Consider the following 22,064-nt stretch of genomic DNA (forward strand, 5'->3'; position numbering starts at 1 on the left):
GAAGTTTGTACCTCTTAATCTCTCTCACCTATTCCTTCTCCTGCCCCCTCCACATAACCACCTGTTTGTTCTCTGTATCTATAACCGAATGAGAATTCTTAATAATTGATATCTAGCCTATGTTTGAACAAGCCCACTGATTGCAAGATCACCCTCTTTTGAAGTGGTTCATTCGTCTTAGTAGAAACATATGGTAGAAAGTGGCTATAATGAGGCTGTGTATGAAAATGTGAACATCAGCGGGGGATGCTAGAGGAGAGGAACATTTTTTCTAAAAAACATGAAGATGTTGAGGTCCTACCTGGACTTGGAAGTTTAGCAGTAATCTTAAAGATCTGGAAAATATTATTACAGAGATTTACTGGTATGAAATTAAATATGAGATTCTAAGCTTGGATCCAAACACTAACTTCATAAATAAATAGAGGAGGGTATTAAGCAGCCTCACATATAATGGGGAGATTTTTTTTTTTTTTTGAGTTGAACTTCAGAGTTCAATATGAGTTAAAAATATGATTTGTCTAGCAAAAGAGATGAAGCCATTTTCTCTTTTAAAATTTTCTTTCAGGGATAATTTTCTTTGTTAGAGAAGACAGAAGCTTAACAGAATCTATTTTCTTTTATTATTCATCAGAATTTTACCACTGGCCTCAAGTCCTTCTATCCCTTCTCTGTTTGCTTTCTTGCTGAAAGCAGCCATTCTAGGCTACATTAAAAGAAATATGGTACCTAGAATGGGGACATGATATTCCCTCTGCTAATGTTCTAATCGTATAATGTTCAGACCACACTTGGAGCATGGCATTCAGTGTTGGAAACCAGATTATAAAAGTGACATGAACAAACAGTAAATATTTCAGAGAATATCCAAGAGGATGGAAGGACTTAAAATCCTGCCCTACAAAAGATGTGGAAGCAATTATGGGTATTTAATACAGAAACTGGTAGATATTGGAGAAATACAATATTGAATACAAATATGTTCTGTCATTTGGGAAAGGATTTCAGTTTGTTTCAATGACTCAGTGGATCAAAGGTTGGAAGCTAAGAAGAGGCAGTGTTTCCTCAATTTAAGAAAGAAAAATTCTAAAATTCCAAACTATCTAAAATCAATGAGCCTCTTTAAGAAGAATAGGCTTCCATCAGTGAGGACTGAAGCACTGGATGGATCACCACTCACCACTGATACTGTGAAGAATATGAACACATTAAAAGTCTGGTCAGAAGGGATGAGCAGTTAGGTACCTTCTTTTTTAAAATAAATTTTATAGGATTATAGTTGACTTACAAAGTTGTGCTCATTTCTAACTTTGAATTTTGTAGATGGAGAACAACTTCACATATTAATGTTTTGTTTTTTTAATTGGTCTACTACTGTGCAGTTAATTGGACTGCTCTCTAGTAAATCACATAATTCATTCCACAGTTTATTCTAGGAAAGCTATCATTCTAAATAGGATAATCCCCTAAGGAATGGCTTTGGAATGTGGTGACTTCAATGTAAGGACTCACACTAATACGGAAGTAGTGTTTGCTGAAGCCAAAGGAGAAAGACAGTTCTGGGCAGTGTTTAAAGCCCATTATGAACTTGAAGTCATTGTTGGGGACATTCACCCAGTCTGTATCAGTGGTTCTCAACCAGGGGCAATTTGTACCCCAGGAGATATTTGGCAGCATCTGGTGAGATTTCTGGTTGTCTTGTCTGGAGCAGGGCTATTCACATCTAGTGGGCAGAGGCCAGGATGCTGCTACTAAACATATCGCAGTGCACACGACAGTCCCCCAACATTTGGTCCAAAATGCCAATTGTGCCAAAATTGGAAATTCTGGTCTGCATAGGAGGGTTTTTCCATCTGCATCAATTTAATGCCCTTTCTTTACCCACAGATTCTCTTTTTATCTGTTGATTTTTATATTTATATTTATTTATCCTGGCAGGAAATAAATTTCCCTTTCTGATTTTCCAGATCAGAAAATAGACAAATTACTTCTTACAGAGCAGCTCAGTGCCCATCCCCTAGGCCCCACGTCCCCAGTGGGGGACACAATGAAGCAGGCCTAATTACCCTGCATGTGCCCCACAGGATAGGAACCCCAAAAGTTATGAATCTTAGAGGTCCTGTGGAGTGGCTGGCACACCTGCTCATCTTCCCCCAGAAGAAGGAGAGACCTTTGCTCTGGAATGCAAACAGTTCCTCCCCAGAGACAGGAGGGGAAGATTTCATTTCATACCCTGGGGGGGGGGGGATAAAAGGCTTCACAGTTAGCTAAGATTTGATATCTCTCTGTAGGTCTCTCTTTTTAGGCTTGCTATTCAATTATCCTTTAAGACAGGTTGCGAGCAATCTTTGCTTGGAATGCCCCAACCTTTTAGAAACATGGGAACATTTCTGGAGCACTAAATCCTGGCATTATTTAGTATTCTTTTCTTTCTTTTCCTCATTTCATTCTCCCTTTCCACCCTATATGTTCCCTAGGGGGTCAGCATTACTTTGACTCCTCTTCTCAGGATATTCAGAGCATCTTGTGATGCTTAAGTGCAGCTTTGGGTGTTCCTGCTGTGCTGCAGTGGGTTGAGGATCCAGCATTGCTGCAGCTGCGGCTCAGATTCAATCTCTGATCCAGGAACTTCTTAGGTGCCATGAGTGTGGCAAAGAAATAAAAATGCAGCTAAGAACTCTGAAAAAATATATTTAATTAAAAATTTAAAAAATGTACAATATAATGATTACTTTCCATTCACAGTTATTACAAAATATCAGCTATATTCCCTGTGTTGTACACTACATCCTCGAGCCCATCTTACATCCAGTGGTTTATACCTTCCACTGCCTCCCTTATGTTGCACCCTCCTCCCCACTGGTAATCACTAGATTGTTCTCTATATATGTGAGCCTGCTTCTTTTTTTGTTATATTGACTAGTTTGATTTCAACAGTCTTCTTGAAGAGGCTGTTCTTAGCATTATATTCTACCAACTGCTTCTACTATGAACTCCTGAATTTCCTTAAAAAACAAACAAAACCCCTTCAAATTAAGTTTGTGTGTGTGTCTAATAGAAATCTATGGGGCTTACTTTATTTGATCTGTCATGAATTGTAGTGATTTTCATAGATTACAGTTTACTGTACTTTGGGCAATAGATACATTCCTGAAAAGTGTGAAAATTCAATTTTATTAAATGAATAACATTATAACTGGATGAAAGAAGTGATGTGTTTAAAGAAACCCGATGATGAATCCTTTTGTAAAGTGGTCTCCAATGTGGATAAGTCCTCATTGCTATTCTTTTATTTTTTTGTATAAGTTGGAATGAATTTTAAAAGTATCATGTATGAATAAGTCACAGTTGCAGTGAGGGCAGGGTTTTTTGTGAGAATATCATAGAGTTTTTGAAGCAACAGACACAAATTGCAACTTAAGAAAGGGAAAATGAAAAGAGGGCATTATATTTAACAAGATTGGTTGGGTTTTCTTTCAAATTTCATTATTTATCTCATATTAAAATTCAGATCCAGAAACAATGAATGAAAACTGTTGTAAGCCACAATTGAAACCTTAGAAAATTTTTGAGAACATTTAAACTGAGTGATTCCTTGGGCATCACAATGTACATGATGGAGAAATAGGCCTCGTATTACATATAGAAGGGGCTTAATAGACATTAACTGGTTTAAATTAAGAAGTATTTGGGTAATTTTTCAGAGATATTACTTGTATGTTCTTTCATCTCTGGTTTTTGTTAATCATCTGATTTCATTGTTGACCTACATTAAACTTCTTTCATGAGAGCACATGGAAAGAAATTCCGAGATACTTCTTTTAGTTTTTTAAATTGAGGTATAGTTGATTGACAATGTTGTGTTAATGCCTGCTCTACAACGAAGTGATTTTATATATATATGTGTGTGTATGTGTATATATATACATATATATATATATATATATATGCTCTTTTTAAATATTCTTTTTCACTATAGTTTATTACAGGATATTGAATATAGTTCTTTGCGCTGTACAGTAAGACTTGTTTATCCCCTCCACGTATAATAGCTTACATCTGCCAACTCCAACCTCCCACTCCACTCCCCCCACTTCTTCCCCCTTGACAATCACAAGTCTGTTCTCCTTGTCTATGAGTCTGTTTCTGCTTTGTAGATAGATTCATTTATGCCATATTTTAGATTCCACATTAAAGTAATATCATATGGTATTTGCTTTTCTCTTTTTAACTTACTTAGTTTGATGATCTCTAGCTTCATCCATGTTACTGCAAATGGCATTATTTTTTTATGGCTGAGTAGTATTCTATCGTATACATGTACCACATCTTAATCCATTCATCTGTTGATGGACATTTTGGTTGCTTCCATGTCTTGACTATTGTGAATAGTGCTGCAGTGAACATATGGGTGCATGTATCTTTTTGAATTATAGTTTTGTCTGGATATATGCCCAGGACTGGGGTTGCTGGATCATATGGTAACTCTTTTCCTAGTCTTCTGAGGTACCTCCATACTGTTTTCATAGTGGTTGTACCAGTTTACATTCCCACCATACTCTTTCTCCATACCCTCTACATTTGTTATTTGTAGAATTATTAATGATGGCCATTCTGATTGGTGTGAGATTATACCTTATTCTACTTTTGATTTGCATTTCAGAGAGAATTAGTTCTGAATTAGTTTATATTTGTCTGTCTCTTGGATGCCCTTAACTTTGTGTGCTGGAAAAAGTCCTATATCCTGAGATAATTTCAATTGATTCTAAACTGATAATATTTAAAAAAACTGGAAAGCAATATAAGAGACCTATGGGATAATATAAAGCGGGCCAATCTACGCATAATAGGAATTCCAGAAGGAGTAGAAAAAGATAAGGGAATGGAAAATATACTTGAAGAAATTATCGCTGGAAACTTCCCAAATCTAAAGGATACTGGATTCAAGATACAAGAAGCACAGAGGGCCCCAAACAAACTGAACCCAAACAGACCCACACCAAGACACATCATAATAAAAATGGCAAAAGTTAGTGATAAAGAGAGGATCCTCAAGGCAGCAAGAGAAAAACAGAATGTTACCTACAAGGGAACCCCCATAAGAATATCAGCTGATTTCTCTACAGAAACACTACAGGCCAGGAGGGAATGGCAAGAGATATTTAAAGTGCTCAAAGGAAAAAATATGCAACCTAGAATACTCTATCCAGCAAGAATATCATTTAAAATAGAAGGGGAAATAAAAATTTTTCCCAACAAACAAAAACTTAAAGAATACAGCAACACAAAACCCAGGTTACAGGAAATATTGAAAGGGCTTCTCTAAACCAAAAAGAAAGGAAGGAAAGGGAAGAAAAAAGAAAAGAAAAAAAAAAAGAAGAAGAAGAGGAAGAACTAGGACTGAGGAAACTGCAATCAGAGAGCAGTAACTCAAATAAGCCAGCATACAGATTTAATCATGAACATGCTTCAAACAAAATAAAATTAAAAAGAAAAAAAGAAAAAAGAGTCATCAAAACCATAAAATGTGGGCAAGGGATGTTAGGAGGTAAATAACCCTTTTTGTTTGTATGTATGTCTCTCTTCTTAATTTTAATATAGTAATGAAGTGTTTGAACTTACAGGACCATCAGGCTAAAACACACAATTATGGGAAGGGGTTAGCATACTTAAAAAAAAGGGCAACCACAAGCCAAAACCAAATATTGCATCTGCAAAAAATGAAAAAAAAATACACTCAAGCAGATAATAACAGGAGACCATCCAACCAAAAAAAAAAAAAAAAAAAAAAAAAAGAAAGGAAGAATGGAGAACCATAGAATCAACTGGAACACGAGGTTCAAATGGCAATAAATAATCATCTATCAATTATCACCTTAAATGTCAATGGACTGAATGCCCCAATCAAAAGACACAGAGTGGCTGAGTGGATACAAAGGCAAAAACCTTCAATCTGCTGCCTACAAGAAACTCACCTCAGGACAAAAGATACATATAGATTGAAAGTGAAAGGGTGGGGAAAAATATTTCACGCCAATAGACATGACAGAAAAGCAGGACTCGCAACACTCATATCAGACAAAATAGACTTTAAAACAAAAGACATAAAGAAAGACAAAGAAGGACACTATTTAATGATTAAGGGATCCATCCAAGGAGAGGATGTTACTATCATCAACATATATGCCCCAAACATAGGAGCACCCAGATACATACAACAAATGTTAACAGACATAAAGGGAGATATTGATGAGAATACAATCATAGTAGGAGACCTTAATACCCCCCTCACATCAATGGACAGATCCTCTAGACAGAAAACCAATAAAGCAACAGAGAGCCTAAAGGAAACAATAGAAGAGTTAGACTTCATTGATATCTTCAGGACACTACATCCAAAAAAAGCAGAATACACATTCTTCTCAAATGCTCATGGAACATTCTCAAGAATCGACCACATATTGGGACACAAAGCGAATCTCAATAAATTTAGAAGCATAGAAATTATCTCAAGTATCTTCTCTGACCACAATGCCATGAAATTAGAAATCAACCATGGGAAAAGCAAAGAGAAAAAACCTTCTACATGGAGACTAAACAACATGCTACTAAAAAACCAATGGGTCAATGAGGAAATCAAGAAGGAAATTAAAAACTACCTTGAAACAAATGATAATGAAGGCACAACCTCTCAAAAGCTATGGGATGCTGCGAAAGCAGTGCTCAGAGGGAAATTTATAGCAATCCAGGCCTTTCTCAAAAAAGAAGAAAGATCCCAAATGGACAACTTAACCCTCCACCTAAACAAATTAGAAAAAGAAGAACAAAAAGTCCTAAAGTCAGCAGAAGGAAGGAAATGATAAACATCAAAGAAGAAATCAATAAAATAGAGACTCAAAAAACAATAGAGAAAATTAATGAAACCAAGAGCTGGTTTTTTGAAAAGGTGAACAAAATTGATAAACCCCTGGCCAGACTCACTAAAAAGAGGAGAGAAAGAACCCAAATCACCAAAATTATAAATGAAAAAGGAGAAATCACAACGGATACAGCAGAAATACAAAAAACCATAAGAGAATACTATGAAGAACTATTCGGCAACAAGTTTGACAATCTGGAAGAAATGGACAATTTTCTAGAATCTTACAGTCTGCCAAAACTGAATCAAGAAGAAACAGACCAACTGATCAGACCGATCACTAGAAATGAAATTGAAGAGGTCATAAAATCACTCCCTACAAATAAAAGTCCAGGACCAGATGGCTGGCTCACAGGTGAATTTTATCAAACATATAAAGAGGAATTGGTGCCCATCCTCCTTAAACTCTTTCAAAAGGTTGAAGAAGAAGGAATACTCCCAAAGACATTCTATGAGGCCATCATCACCCTCATTCCAAAACCAGACAGAGATACCACCAAAAAAGAAAACTATCGGCCAATATCATTGATGAATATAGATGCAAAAATTCTCAACAAAATCTTAGCCAACCGAATCCAACAACATACCAAAAAAATTATACACCATGACCAGGTAGGGTTCATCCCAGGTTCACAAGGATGGTTCAACATATGCAAATCAATCAGCATCGTACACCACATTAACAAAAAAAAAAGTCAAAAATCATATGATCATCTCAATACACGCAGAAAAAGCATTTGACAAAGTTCAACATCCATTCATGATCAAGACCCTTGCCAAAGTGGGTACAGAGGGAACATTCCTGAATATAATCAAAGCCATTTAGGATAAACCCACAGCAAATATAATACTCAATGGGGAAAAACTGAAAGCCTTCTCACTCAAATCTGGAACAAGACAAGGATGCCCACTCTCACCACTGCTCTTCAACATAGTTTTGGAAGTCCTAGCCACAGCAATTCGACAAACAAAAGAAATCAAAGGCATCCATATAGGAAGAGAAGAGATCAAACTGTCACTGTATGCAGATGACATGATACTATACATAGAAAACCCGAAGGACTCAACCCCAAAACTCCTTGAACTGATTAATAAATTCAGCAAAGTAGCAGGATATAAGATTAACATTCAGAAGTCAGTTGCATTTCTGTATACCAGCAATGAAACATTAGAAAAGGAATACAAAAATACGATACCTTTTAAAATTGTACCTCACAAAATCAAATACCTCGGAATACACCTGACCAAAGAGGTAAAGGACCTATATGCCGAGAACTATAAAACTTTAATCAAAGAAATCAAAGAAGATGTAAAGAAATGGAAAGATATTCCATGTTCCTGGATTGGGAAAATCAATATTGTAAAAATGGCCATACTACCCAAAGCGATCTACAGATTCAATGCAATCCCTATCAAATGACCCAGGACATTTTTCACAGAACTAGAACAAACAATCCAAACATTTATATGGAACAACAAAAGACCCAGAATCGCCAAAGCAATCCTGAGGAACAAAAACCAAGCAGGAGGCATAACTCTCCCAGACTTCAAGAAATACTACAGGGCCACAGTCATCAAAACGGTGTGGTACTGGTATCAAAACAGACAGACAGACCAATGGAACAGAACAGAGAATCCGGAAATAAACCCTGACACCTATGGTCAATTAATCTTTGACAAGGGAGGCAAGAACATAAAATGGGAAAAAGAAAGTCTATTCAGCAAGCATTGCTGGGAAACCTGGACAGCTGCATGCAAAGCAATGAAACTAGAACACACCCTCACACCATGCACAAAAATAAACTCCAAATGGCTGAAAGACTTAAATATACAACAGGACACCATCAAACTCCTAGAAGAAAACATTGGCAAAACACTCTCTGACATCAACATCATGAATATTTTCTCAGGTCAGTCTCCCAAAGCAATAGAAATTAGAGCAAAAATAAACCCATGGGACCTCATCAAACTGAAAAGCTTTTGCACAGCAAAGGAAACCCAAAAGAAAACAAAAAGACAACTTACAGAATGGGAGAAAATCATTTAAAATGATGCAATTGACAAGGGCTTAATCTCTAGAATATACAAGCAACTTATACAACCCAACAGCAAAAAAGCGAATCAATCAATGGAAAAATGGGCAAAAGACCTGAATAGACATTTCTCCAAGGAAGATATACAGATGGCCAACAAACACATGAAAAAATGCTCAACATTGCTGATTATAAGAGAAATGCAAATCAAAACTACCATGAGATACCACCTCACACCAGTCAGAATGGCCATCATTAATAAATCCACAAATAACAAGTGCTGGAGGGGCTGTGGAGAAAAGGGAACCCTCCTGCACTGCTGGTGGGAATGTAAACTGGTACAGCCACTATGGAGAACAGTTTGGAGATACCTTAGAAATCTATACATAGACCTTCCATATGACCCTGCAATCCCACTCTTGGGCATCTATCCGGACAAAGCTCTACTTAAAAGAGACACATGCACCCGCATGTTCATTGCAGCCCTATTCACAATAGCCAGGACATGGAAACAATCCAAATGTCCATCGACAGAGGATTGGATTCGGAAGAAGTGGTATATATACACAATGGAATACTACTCAGCCATAAAAAAGGATGACATCATGCCATTTGCAGCAACATGGATGGAACTAGAGAATCTCATACTGAGTGAAATGAGCCAGAAAGACAAAGACAAATACCATATGATATCACTTGTAACTGGAATCTAATATCCAGCACAAATGAACATCTCCTCAGAAAAGAAAATCATGGACTTGGAGCAGAGACTTGTGGTTGCCTGATGGGAGGGGGAGGGAGTGGGAGGGATCGGGAGCTTGGGCTTATCAGACACAACCTAGAATAGATTTACAAGGAGATCCTGCTGAATAGCATTGAGAACTATGTCTAGATACTCATGTCGCAACAGAAGAAATGGTGGGGGAAAAAACTGTAACTGCAATGTATACATCTAAGGATGACCTGACCCCCTTGCTGTACAGTGGGAAAATAATAAAAAAAAAAAAAAAAAGAATGACATAATGCCATTTGCAGCAACATGGATGGAAGTAGAGACTCTCATCCTGAGTGAAATGAGCCAGAAAGACAAAGACAAATACCACATGATATCACTTATAACTAGAATCTAATATCCAGCACAAATGAACATCTCCTCAGAAAAGAAAACCATGGACTTGGAGAAGAGACTTGAGGTTGCCTGATGGGAGGAGGAGGGAGTGGGAGGGATCGGGAGCTTGGGCTTATCAGACACAATGTAGAATAGATTTACAAGGAGATCCTGCTGAATAGCATTGAGAACTATGTCTAGATACTCATGTTGCAACAGAAGAAAGGGTGGGGAAAAAACTGTAATTGCAATGTATGCATCTAAGGATAACCTGACCCCCTTGCTGTACAGTGGGAAAATAAAAAAGAAAAAAAAGAATAAGCTGATAATATTTATAATTAAAATAGAAGCTCTCTAATTTTGGGCAACTGTGCTACTCTGTTGAAGAGAATCTAATTGTCCGTACATGTCATCACCCCAGTTTTGCCTACTTAATACCCTGTTTGCTTTTAGGGCTTATGTAGCTTAGCTGTATTCAATAATGTGTTCTGCAGGGCTGCTGGTGTGTGGAAATTTATTGAAGACACTCTCTTCTCATATGAATTGTTGTGAAGAAAAATCTAAAATGTATACCTTTAAAAAATATAAATGTTGTTCTGTTTTGTTCCTTATATTACAGCAATAATTTATTGTTATCTGACAAGATTCCTCTCAGTTATAAGCAAATAGCTATAAAGTTAATTATTTATTAAAGCACCTTAGGCAGGGAAAATTTATGTCCACCACAGAACTGTTTGCATTTTTTTGCAACTTTAGGAATTTCTGATATTTTTCTCTTTTTTGACATTCATCTCTTCCCAAACATATATACAAAATTAGACACAATTTTTAGTGTCCACAGGCACCTAGCACACATTACCTCATCCCATTATAACCTAATAGGATTAATATTATTTTAGGAAGAAGCATTACACTGATGTTACCAGCTGGTCATGAACTTTGCTCACCCAGAGTTGGGAAGTTCAGGAATAGCACAAAAAGCCTGGGGTGGTGTCCTGGTCATTGTGAGTGCTTGGCATCGTTCCTGTGCAGGCCTCAAAGGAGCAGGGTGGTACATAGGGTTGCAGCAGTGGCTATGTCCGTGGTGAAGGCTGAGGATTAAAAAATACTCTCAGTGTAAACCAAGACTAGAATAGATGGAAGAGAAATCAATGTACTACAACTAACTTAGTCACAGGAGAGGAAAATGAGGTAGCTATATTTATGTTGGGGTGATACTTTCAGTGTTTACATTTGAAAGTCTGAGAGGCGAGCTAGTTAACTCTGTGTGAGCAAATAAGGATGTCTGATGCATAAGTTGTGGTGTATGTCTTCTGTGTCTATAGACAAGCAAAACAGAGGAAATGACTAAATTTAAATTTTGCTTAGACAAGGAACTTCTTCTGCACATCAAATTGATAAGGTCATGCATTCCTATATTCATTGTCAGTCAACAATATTTATGAACATTCAGTATGTGCCAGGAAATGTAAGAATAGGGGATGCAACAGTGAACAGAGCTATCAAATTTCCTGAGGGTCCCTGGGCTGATGTGTGTGTGTGTGTGTGTGTGTGTGTGTAGGCAACATACAAATACATAGCTAAACAAGAAGAGTAATCAGAGAATAATAAGAACTGTGCAGGAAATTAACATCAAGTAATGTCAAAGAGAATGTCCTGTGGTGGCTACTGCTGATTGACTGGTTGAAAAAGGCCTCTCTGGAAATGGCATTTATTCTGAGATTTGCATGATAAGAAGGTAGCTCTGCAAAAATGGGGGTTGGGGTAGGAAGTAAGGAGGCCCCAGTGCAGGGACTCCACCCTAAGAGAACAAGCTTGTTGAGTTTGGGAAACCTGGGGTATGGGCACTGGTGAAGGTGAGGATGTAGGAGATGAAGGGCAGAGGAAGGAAAGGGCCAGCTTTGTAGGCTTTGCAAGCCAGAGTGTGTAGTCAGGATTCTATTCCAAGTGCAATGGGGAAACTCTGGAGGCTTTGAGGTAAGACTAAAAGATTGTGACTTGCTGCCTCCTTATCTATAAAATAGGATAATAATATATCTTATCTCTCTTACATTCTATTTTTTGAAAAATAACCACTTATCACATAGCAAATGCTCAATAAAGATTTGTTAACTATAATGAGTATTTTTCTTAATACACCATAGAAGCTGTAAAGCTGCTAACTTCAAGATTTAGAGAAGAGTAAATATGCCAACTACTTTTTATTGAGTGCCTACGGTATGCTTATATTATCTGATTTAATCTTCTCTCCAATTCTCTGCAGAAAGTTTTACACTGTAAAAGAAGTTAAGAAACTTGCTCAGCTAGGAAGGATAGAGCCAGAATTTCAGTTTCACTTTTGGTCTTTCTGACTCTGAAGTTAATTCTCTTTCTCCTATGCCAGGTGGCCAGCCATATGGAGAATGTGTGCCCTGTCATCTCTGGATGGCCTGTGGCTACAACGGATGACCCTTTTCAAAGGCCTCTGGCTTTTATTGAACCTAGGTTTTATGAGAAGTTTGGCACATAAACCAGAAAGCATAACGCAATCCTCAGTAATTCATTATGGGCATCGGCATGTTTGACCAAATCATCCTATAAAGTAATATTTATAATTCAAAGATTCTGTCCTTTACATCTCTCTATTTTATATGTAAGCATCAAGAGGAAAACCATCCAAGAAATAGCAATTGACAGATGAGAAAGTAGAGCTAAAGGTGCTCTTTAACCTCAAGATATTATTATAATTGTTATTATTAAGTGGATTACTGGGAGATGAATACAGTAATAAGAAGAACATTTCTTCAGCTAACTAAACTGATGGTTCTGCATGAAAGACAATTGTTCTAAGGCTCTTTAACACGTGGAAGGTGATTGAATGAAGGGCTTTGTGGGGAATTGAAACAAGCCTGGCACAGGAAGGCTGGAACTTTTTGTGGACTAGAGAAGACAACTTCTGATTAGTCTCTGGGGCAGGTAACATGAGCTTCTTCTACTGCTGAGAGCTCGCTTCCACTTTTACCTCTTCTGTTGCCTCTTTGGGGACCCTGAAGATACCAGGCTTTGCTTTGTCAGTATTTGGTAGTCTCTTGAAATTCTGTTGTCTTCAGAGATAGTGAAGTACTGACAAACAATAAGGCAGATATCTGCAGTTAATATGGGAAAAATAAAAGGTCTGCTCTCATCTGCTGTTTTCCTCTATCATTAAAGCAATTATAATAAGTTACTTTGCTGAAGATATTGCTATTCGTTCTTTTTGAATTCTAAATATCTTTCCAATGAAACAAATGACATTAGCTAGTATGACTATTTATAGTAAAACATATTCTAATACTCTGAAGACTTTATCATCCAGCAGGTGTTATGCATAATGCAGCACTTCAGTCTGTATGCCCAAATGTGTCTCTTTTTTCCCTCTCCTTGTTTATCTTACTTTCTTTCTTCCCATGGAGTTTGGATTTAGACTTTAGATGGTTTAGGGTTTCTTTTTTTTAATATACCAAACACTAATCTAAGTTTTTCAATAAACAACAACAAAAAAAGATCCCTGCCCCTGTGAGGTGAAGGGCTCTCTAGCATAGTGATAGGCAACAAAATCTAAACAAAATAAATCCCTACATAGGAGTTCCTGTTGTGGCTCAGCAGTAATGAACTGACTAGTATCCATGAGGACTCAGGTTCGATCCCTAGCCTCATTCAGTGGATTAAGGATCTGGTGCTGCTGTGAGCTGTGTGCCATGAGCAGGTATGGCTTGGATCCCGTGTTGCTGCGATATAGGATTCGACCCTTAGCCTGAGAGCTTCCATATGCCACAGGTGCAGCCCTTAACAACAACAACAACAAAAGAAAGAACCCCCTAAATAAAATAATCTGTTCAAAGATGATGTTAGGAAGTTCCCTTCACAGCCCAGTGGAAATGAATCCGACTAGGCACCATGAGGTTGCGGGTTTGATCCCTGGCCTCCCTCAGTGGGTTAAGGATCTGGCGTTTACATGAGCTGTGGCGTAGGTCACAGACGGGGCTTGGATCCCATGTTGCTGTGGCTGTGGTATAGGCCGGCAGCTATAACTCTGATTGGACCCCTAGCCTGGGAACCTCCATATGCCGCAGGAGCAGCCCTAAAAAGCAAAAAAACAAAGCAAAACAAAACAAAAAACCCAAAGATGATGTTAGGAGAGACTCCTGGAAAATGAGACAGGAGAGTGAACAGTTGGAGGAGGTAAGCATGGGCAGTTCAGTATATTTAGACAGACAATCTTTTTTATTCTAAAGGATCATACACCGCTGTTCAAGGTCAAAAGGAAAAGTGAATTATTCTGTGCCATAGAAAAGGGATGAATTCATATGCCTATTTGTGCAGACATTTTTAAAACAGATTTTGCAGGAGGTTATGTTCCCCTAGGTTAACTGCATGCCTCATTTAAATTCCTTACCATCACTGACGTCTCAGAAGGGGTGCCATCTCCGCCATCGCTTGGATGAGCATGTAGTATTGGAGTCCCCCCCCTTTTGTTTTGGGTAGTATGCATTAAATCTGATGAAAAGAAACAGCAGCTAGGACCAAAAAATTCCTCCACACTTTGACAAGAACAGCCAGAATCTGGAATCAGGTCTCTTTAGAGCATAATGAGTCCTTAGAGATTATTCAGTCACATCCATTATGTTGTGGCTGGGTATTTTGGCTCCAACCCAGTGGTTGATGGGACCACTGGGGTTGACCTGGCATCTCTGACTGGTAAAACTGTGACACAATCCCACAGGGGTCTACGATGCCTGGAAGATGAGCTCTTTAGGACACTCAGACAGAATGGCAGGGAAGCCTAACCTCTTACTTTCCAGCACACAACTTCTTGTAACAGTGAGACCGATTTACCCATTCCTGGAGATTGAACCTGGGCAAACCTTTTCAGCTTTTAGAGTGTTCCCCCAAATAGAAAGATAATAAATGAGCTTGTACCTCTTATAAAAGCTCTGAGACTGAGGTTACCCACTATCAAGACTCTTTTTCTCTGCAGGATTCACCCAGAAGACTGGACCTTATTCTACAAAATATGATCCTCAGAGCAGCAAAGAATGGCAGTACAGGGGAGCTTGGTGAAATACACAATCTTGGGCCCTGTCTAGGGATCTATATTCTAGCAAGTCCCCAGGTAAGATAGGTGGAGAGGAAGGTTGAGACTCACTGAACTAGAAAACTTCTACCATAAGCTCTCCTGATAGGGAAAAGCTGGAGAACTTGACCTTTGAACCCCAAATGATGCCTGTCAGCAGCCTTCCATTCATGTTCTGTAGGAGCTTAACTAATTCTGTGTTAATAAATATTAGGTCAGTTTGTTTGGGGTCCAGTTCCGGTAGGGTTCTTCAGCCAATTCCTGAATGTCTTTCCCTTATTGAGAGGGCTAGATGAGGATTTCAGTGGGATAAGAGGGAACAGTGCCAGTTCATCTAGACATCTTGCTCTGTGACCAAACCCTCCCCTTTGTCCTCCCACTGTGGGAAGCCCTAATGTCTCAATCTTTCTCCTCCATAGAGGCAGCATTCAACTATCCCTCATCATGTGTTTTACATAATTGGAACAAAGAGGTGACATCATATGCTGGAGAGAACCCGGCTTGGGGATCAAAAAATTTGGAAAATTCTCCTATTTGCTCTGTTGAACAATGATTAACACAGAGGCTGCAAAGGAAGAAAGTGCCTTATTTGGGACTTAGGAATTACAATTCGGGAGACACAGACTCAGGTAAAAACAGAAAGAGTGTTCCAGGGAAGAGGGTCTGGGGCCTTAAATGAAAAAGCCACAAGGTTGTTAAAAGTTGTCTTGCAAGAATTACAACTGGCTCTGATGAAAAAAAGGAAATATTTGCCCTGTCACCAGTTATTTAGGGTCAGGGGCTGATAAATATCGTGAGTTTCTGAAGCACTGTGCAGATGATCTGGTTGCCTGAGTGAGTTAAGGGAATAAGTGGTTAAAAGTTCCAATTCCATCCAGGCAGACAGGCAGTGGTCCTGCTTCCTCCTCAGCCACTTGGCTCCATTTTAGAGAGCTCTCTTAGCAAGAGTAGCACTCTTTTGATTTCCCTTTGCCAGCTCCAGTATGTTAATCCTTTTTTTTTTTAATTTAATTTTATTTTTTTTTTTGTCTTTTTGCTATTTCTTGGGCTGCTCCCGCGGCATATGGAGGTTCCCAGGCTAGGGGTCTAATCGGAGCTGCAGCCACTGACCTACGCCAGGGCCACAGCAACGCGGGATCCGAGCCGCGTCTGCAACCTACATCACAGCTCACGGCAATGCCGGATCGTCAACCCACCGAGCAAGGGCAGGGATCGAACCCGCAACCTCATGGTTCCTAGTCGGATTCGCCAACCACTGTGCCACGACGGGAACTCCCTGTTAATTCTTTTTATTTCTCTATTATGCTCCTCTCTGTGCTATATTGACTTGGATTTCCCAACCATTCCTGTGTCAGCCTTTTGGAGATCCCAGACTGGACCCTGTGACCCTGATCATTATACTGTGGCCTTGCAAAGAGTGACCCTGTCTGTTCCACAGGTTCTGACTTCACTTGTCAGGCATTATTCTTCCAGCCTCAGAAACTCACCACACAGGTTTCCATTCTTTATCACATTTGCTAGACAACAATCCTGTGAGATAAGCATCATGATTATGTCTATTTTATAGAATAAAACACCAAAACTGAAGAAAAAATGAAAGAGTTTCCTGAAGGTGACATACTTGAATCTTTTCGCTCAGGTAGACACATCAGATGATTGATGGCTTCGAAGAACATAAAGCAAAGGGCAGTCACCAGTTACATCCCTTAAACCATAACTTGCTTAATAAATAATATCCTGTAACCTGCCTTCACCAATCAAGCTTGCCTTATTTGTGCTTGCAAACTGCCTACCCTTCCAGCTTCATGCAGCTTAGATGATATATCACAAGACTCCTTTAATGCTCCTCTAGAGGTAATACCTCTGACGTACAGATGCTACAATAATGATTGCTTAAATTGTTTTTTAGAAACATGGAGCTAGTCTTGCCCAGGTCTGACCCATCATACCACCAAACATTCAACCAGGACTGTACACATGTCCAATGGATAATGTTTGGACACTGGAAGGCCAAAAACTCCACCCTCTGGTCATGCCAACACTGCCATTTTCTGAACACGTATATGATGAAGATGCGTGCAACTCAGATAGGCCTGCATGGAACACTGATTACCTTATCTTGTCTTACTTCCAATTAGCTTTTCCCATCCTCAGCATACCTTGTTTTTTATCTCATAAATACCCCTGTCCCTAAGCCTTTGAGGAGGTAGGTCTGAGATGTGGCTCTATTGGGAATAATCTCTTTCTCTGCCACAACATCTCAGCATGTGGCTTGCTTCACATCAGGCAAATGTACTTCATTCAGTAACAAGAGTGAAAACTCAGAGTTTAACCTGAGTTGAATCTTAAGACATTTTAGACAGACCGCTTTGAGAAGTCAGAGCTAACAGGATAGAGAACCCAGACCTGTGTCAGTGATTGTTCTAATGCTTTACATGTATTAACACATTCTGCATGACAGTTTTATTACATAAGCACAATTATGTGAGCATTTTACAGATAAGCAGACTGAGGCACAGAGAGGTTAAGAAATCTGGAAATTACCAGAGCTGGGGTATGAGCTCAGCCAATCTGTCTACACTCCACTGTACTGTCCTGCAATACAAAAAATATGCAGGAAGTACTTAGGAAGGCACAAATATGGGGGTTTTCAATTATTCATAAAGCCCTAAAGGAGGTGGAAGTTTTGTAAAGTGCAGGAAGCTCAGTTTTGGAAGGGTCAGATGCAATAATGCCTTATGTTTGTACAGAGCTTTCCTCCAAAGAGATCAGTGTTTCCCTTCACATCCCTGTCTACCTTTTGACCTGAGGCCTTTTTTGTTAATAAAGAAAAGATTAAAGGAGTCAAGAGGAAAAAATGCATTCCTCTATTTAAATGATCAGATGAAGTGCTGATGGCTTCTGAATACTCAGCTAAAAACCTTAGCAGTTAGATGTGAACAAGCCCAAGATTAGGAGGGTTTAAAACTTTCAAGCAAAATCTGCGAGGATCAAGGTCCATTCTGCATCAAGGCTGATTATAGGTGGATGTTTAATGAGCAGATGATATGTCTTCCTGAAACAGATAAAAACACCTTTGAAATGGAAATCAGCATTTACGTATCTTGCCAAGGCTCAGCCTTGATGTGTGGTTGTATGCTTCATACCCTGTGACAGGAAGAGGAATCTGGCAGCAGCAGGCAGGCTGCAGGTCTCTGTGAGATGGGCTGATGCCCTGAGCTGCAGTGGAACCCACACACATCTGACAGCTCAGCTCACTCCACTCACTTAGCCCTGCATGCCGAGAGGGCGCACTACTTCAGATCTTGTACTTACTGAACCAAATTTAGGAGCCTAAAAGTAAGCCAAGGAGGAAGAATTCTGGAATGTTCCTCAGAATGGCTGGGAAGTCACCTCTGAACCGCCCCACCTGCCTCCGCCAACCCTCAGGCAATCAGTGACCCTGCAGGACCCTTAATCGTGCTGTTTCACAGCAGCATCAGTGGTCCTAGGCATGGTGGCGACCCAGGGACCATCTCCCAAGGAGATGCTCCCTTATTGCTTGGAGGATCTTCCTCCTGCTCAGTGTTTGGGCGTGGAGGAAGGAATGGGTGCAGGTGATCTGAGTATTGCCCCACAGACACCCTGAGCTCCAGTGGTGCTGCTCAGGGGCCTGTGTTAGTTCTGATGCAAACAGTCAGGGGCTTTTTGGGTCCAGTGGAGCTCAGTGCAGCCCTGACTTTCAGTGATCTGTCTGAAGCTGGACAGAAAGCAAGTAAGGACAGAATATGTGAGCACATGGCCAGCCTAATCTGTGGCCTCTGGGGTTCTCTGATTCTGCTGGTCAGCGCCTATGCTGGCGCTCCTGTATCCCCCTGAGACATGCCTAGTGCTACCAAAGCCATTTGAGGCAAGGTATTGGCAGTAAGAGAGCTTCAGCCTCCATTTACTGGAATTCAAATAACTACCTGCAATGCTGCTTCCTGGTTGCACTGCTACTCTGGAGTTTGCATTTATAGAACACGTTTTGATATTACAAAAATTAGTAGTCAAGTGAGAGCTAGGCTGTGGGCACCTTAGCTGAAAGAGGTACCAACCAAAACATTTCTACTCATTCTTAATGTATTTTACCTCTTTGTGTGTCATCTTATTCATCTTCTGATCCTTATGAATGGGATAAAACAATCAGTGATTTTGTATTTAACAGGATCTAGGGTTTCTCTGTGTTAGCTACCCTGGAAGACAAGTACAAAGTTCTCATCCTGAGTATCTTGGTGAGAATACAGGATGCATACATACATAAATAAAAGGCAAAAGGCATTCTGTTACTATATGATATAACCATGTAAATATAGCAAGATAGCATACAAACAAAAATATTGCCTTCCTAAGGCATTTTTCTAATTAATCTTTCTATCAGAAATATAAGATAAACTAGATTGCCTACATATCCAGTTTAATAAATAAAATCAACATTTTAAGCTACTGGTTTAAAAATAATGTCATTTACCAAAGGTTCCTTGAAGACTGAGAAAGGGCTCTTTACATAGTTATTTTCATTTATTCTATACTTTAAGCTCTCTCAAAGTGACCTCATATTTAGGAAGTATTCACCAGTAAGAAACACCTGGAACAGGCATGCATACCTTTTTATAAAACCAATACAAATCATGTTTTCTTCACCATACTAGCAAAAGCAATCTAAGAATCAAAATTCAGGATATCATCCATTCAAATGAGAAGCCTTTGGTGTAAAGCTTAAGGACTTGGATTGGATCACGTTGTAGCTGTATGTTCTAGAATAACTCATTAATAATTGCCAAACTGTCTCATCTCCTGGAACTGAGGAAAGAATGGATTCCAGTGCTATTGTGAGTACAGAAATTATACAATGTAGAGAGTATATAAAGTGCTTAGCTCAAGGCCTGGCTCATGATAGACACTCAATAAAGCGGTGCCATCATTGCCATGATCATTGATATATGTGAAGAATCTGAAAAGTTGGAGACTTTTCTCTTTAACTTGTGCCATTTTGGTCCAGAACAAGTAAGACTGCTTATTTCACACAGGTATTAATTAATTAAGTTTAGTTTAGTATCACCACAGTTGGAAGTCATTTATTTTCTTCTATGAGCATTGCCCATCAAATAGGGATTTGTGAAGAGCAGTCTTATTTGAGTCTTTGAGTCACAAGGAAATATAATTCTCAAGAAATGGACCTTCACTGGTTCTAGTCATAAATCACATGATAGATAAACAGAAGTGAATAAGGGCAGTTACTTTTTGTCAATGTATTAAAAAGAGCCTTGAGATTGAATGGGGGAGTTGAACATACCTGTAGATTAAGCCTCTAAATAGCATTTTCTTTTCCCAGCTACATCATTGGAGTTTAAGCTGCAAATATGGCATAACTAATCAGAATAAATGTTCTTTGCGTTTAGGGCTTCATTAATTTTTACTTGTCAACAGGTATTTGCACAAAGGGGCTTCTTGGGGCTGTAAGAGAATGGAGATTCTGGCAACTGCTTAATAAATTAGCAGTTGAAAATACAAAAGTGTGTAAACTGAGAATGTAATTTAACTTTCACCATGTTTATTTATTAACTTTCACCAAGTTTTTTAATACCTTCCCTGGGAAGTAACAAACAATTTATTAAATCTCACTTTAAAAGGAATTCAAATCTTCTTCCACAAATCACACCTGGCTAATCTAGCGAAAATTGCTTTAAAAACACAAATACATTTAGAAATACACTACAGGGATACTTGAGGAAGCTTTGTGTAATCAGGATTAATTCAGAAAATTCAAGATGGGAGCCTACTTTTTATCAGGTAATTATTTTCTTTCAAGATGCCCTTCACTTTTGGGAAACACTTCACTTATACTCTAATATTTCCATAAGATTGAAGTTCTCTTGTCAGGTCATGTCATAGAAGGATATTTAAAAGGTTTTATGACTCTGGTCTTCTGGATTCTCCCAGAGTCCTAGAGTCACAAAGCAAAATGAAAGATTTCATTCTTATTTACTTCATTTGGGGAAAGACAGATAGATGTATAAACTCTAGACTTGGGTTATCTTAAAAAGTAAAAACTGACTTATTTTCTTCTTTCATGCTTAAAGTTTTAAAGCAACTTCCATTGATTAGGAATTGTCATTTCCAGGAAAGCCAAAGGATGTATTTGAAAGATTATACAGGCTTCCTGAAGAATGTTTCTAACATCTGGAGATGAACATAATTTCTAGAAAAAAAATGAAAGAAATAAAAAGAGAGTTCTCATCGTGGTGCAGCAGAAATGAATCCGACTAGGAGCCATGAGGTTGCAGGTTTGATCCCTGGCCTTGCTCAGTGGGTTAAGGATCTGGCATTGCTGTGAGCTATGGTGTAGGTCTCAGATGTGGTTTGGATCCCACATTGCTGTAGGCTGACAGCTGTAGCTCTGATTGGACCCCTGCCTGGGAACCTCCATATGCCTCAGATGCAGCCCTAAAAAGAGAAAAGACAAAAAAAAAAAAAAAAAAGAAAATGTTTGGATTCTTTCCTTTGTTATAATTTCAGATATATGAAAAATCACTGATGAGTTTGCTAATACATAATGGTTTGTGATTTTTTTTTTTTGCTGTTGGAGGAATGTAAACTTCCTACAGGCCTGAGAACCACAGGATCCTTTGAACCAAGGGTCAAAACAATGAGAGGTGGTTTTTTCACTGCAATAGATGCAGCAAGTTGTTTGTTATGAGATTATGTGAGACTTTCCCTGGAGAGGAATACAATCAAGTTATTGAAGTGCTGGGTAATTTTAGATAGTGAAACCAAAAATAATGTCTTTTTGATAGTTTCAGGGTGGGCATAGAGTTGGATTCAGGTGAATGGACATGGATTGACTCTCTATGATAAAGGTAATCATTATACTTGGAAAGCCCTCGTTGCTGT

General features: G+C 38.8%; 1 long non-coding RNA gene across 1 annotated transcript in view; it reads left to right on the forward strand.

Annotated features, from left to right (window-relative positions):
* Nucleotides 14,790-22,064, forward strand: part of LOC110260728 — a 31,037-nt gene continuing 23,762 nt past the window's right edge. Inside the window, exon 1 of the long non-coding RNA XR_002344087.1 lies at nucleotides 14,790-15,781. This is a non-coding gene — a long non-coding RNA (uncharacterized LOC110260728). The remainder of the gene's footprint in view (nucleotides 15,782-22,064) is intronic.

Source organism: Sus scrofa, chromosome 1, assembly GCF_000003025.6.
Source record: "Sus scrofa isolate TJ Tabasco breed Duroc chromosome 1, Sscrofa11.1, whole genome shotgun sequence".
Lineage (NCBI taxonomy): Eukaryota > Metazoa > Chordata > Mammalia > Artiodactyla > Suidae > Sus > Sus scrofa.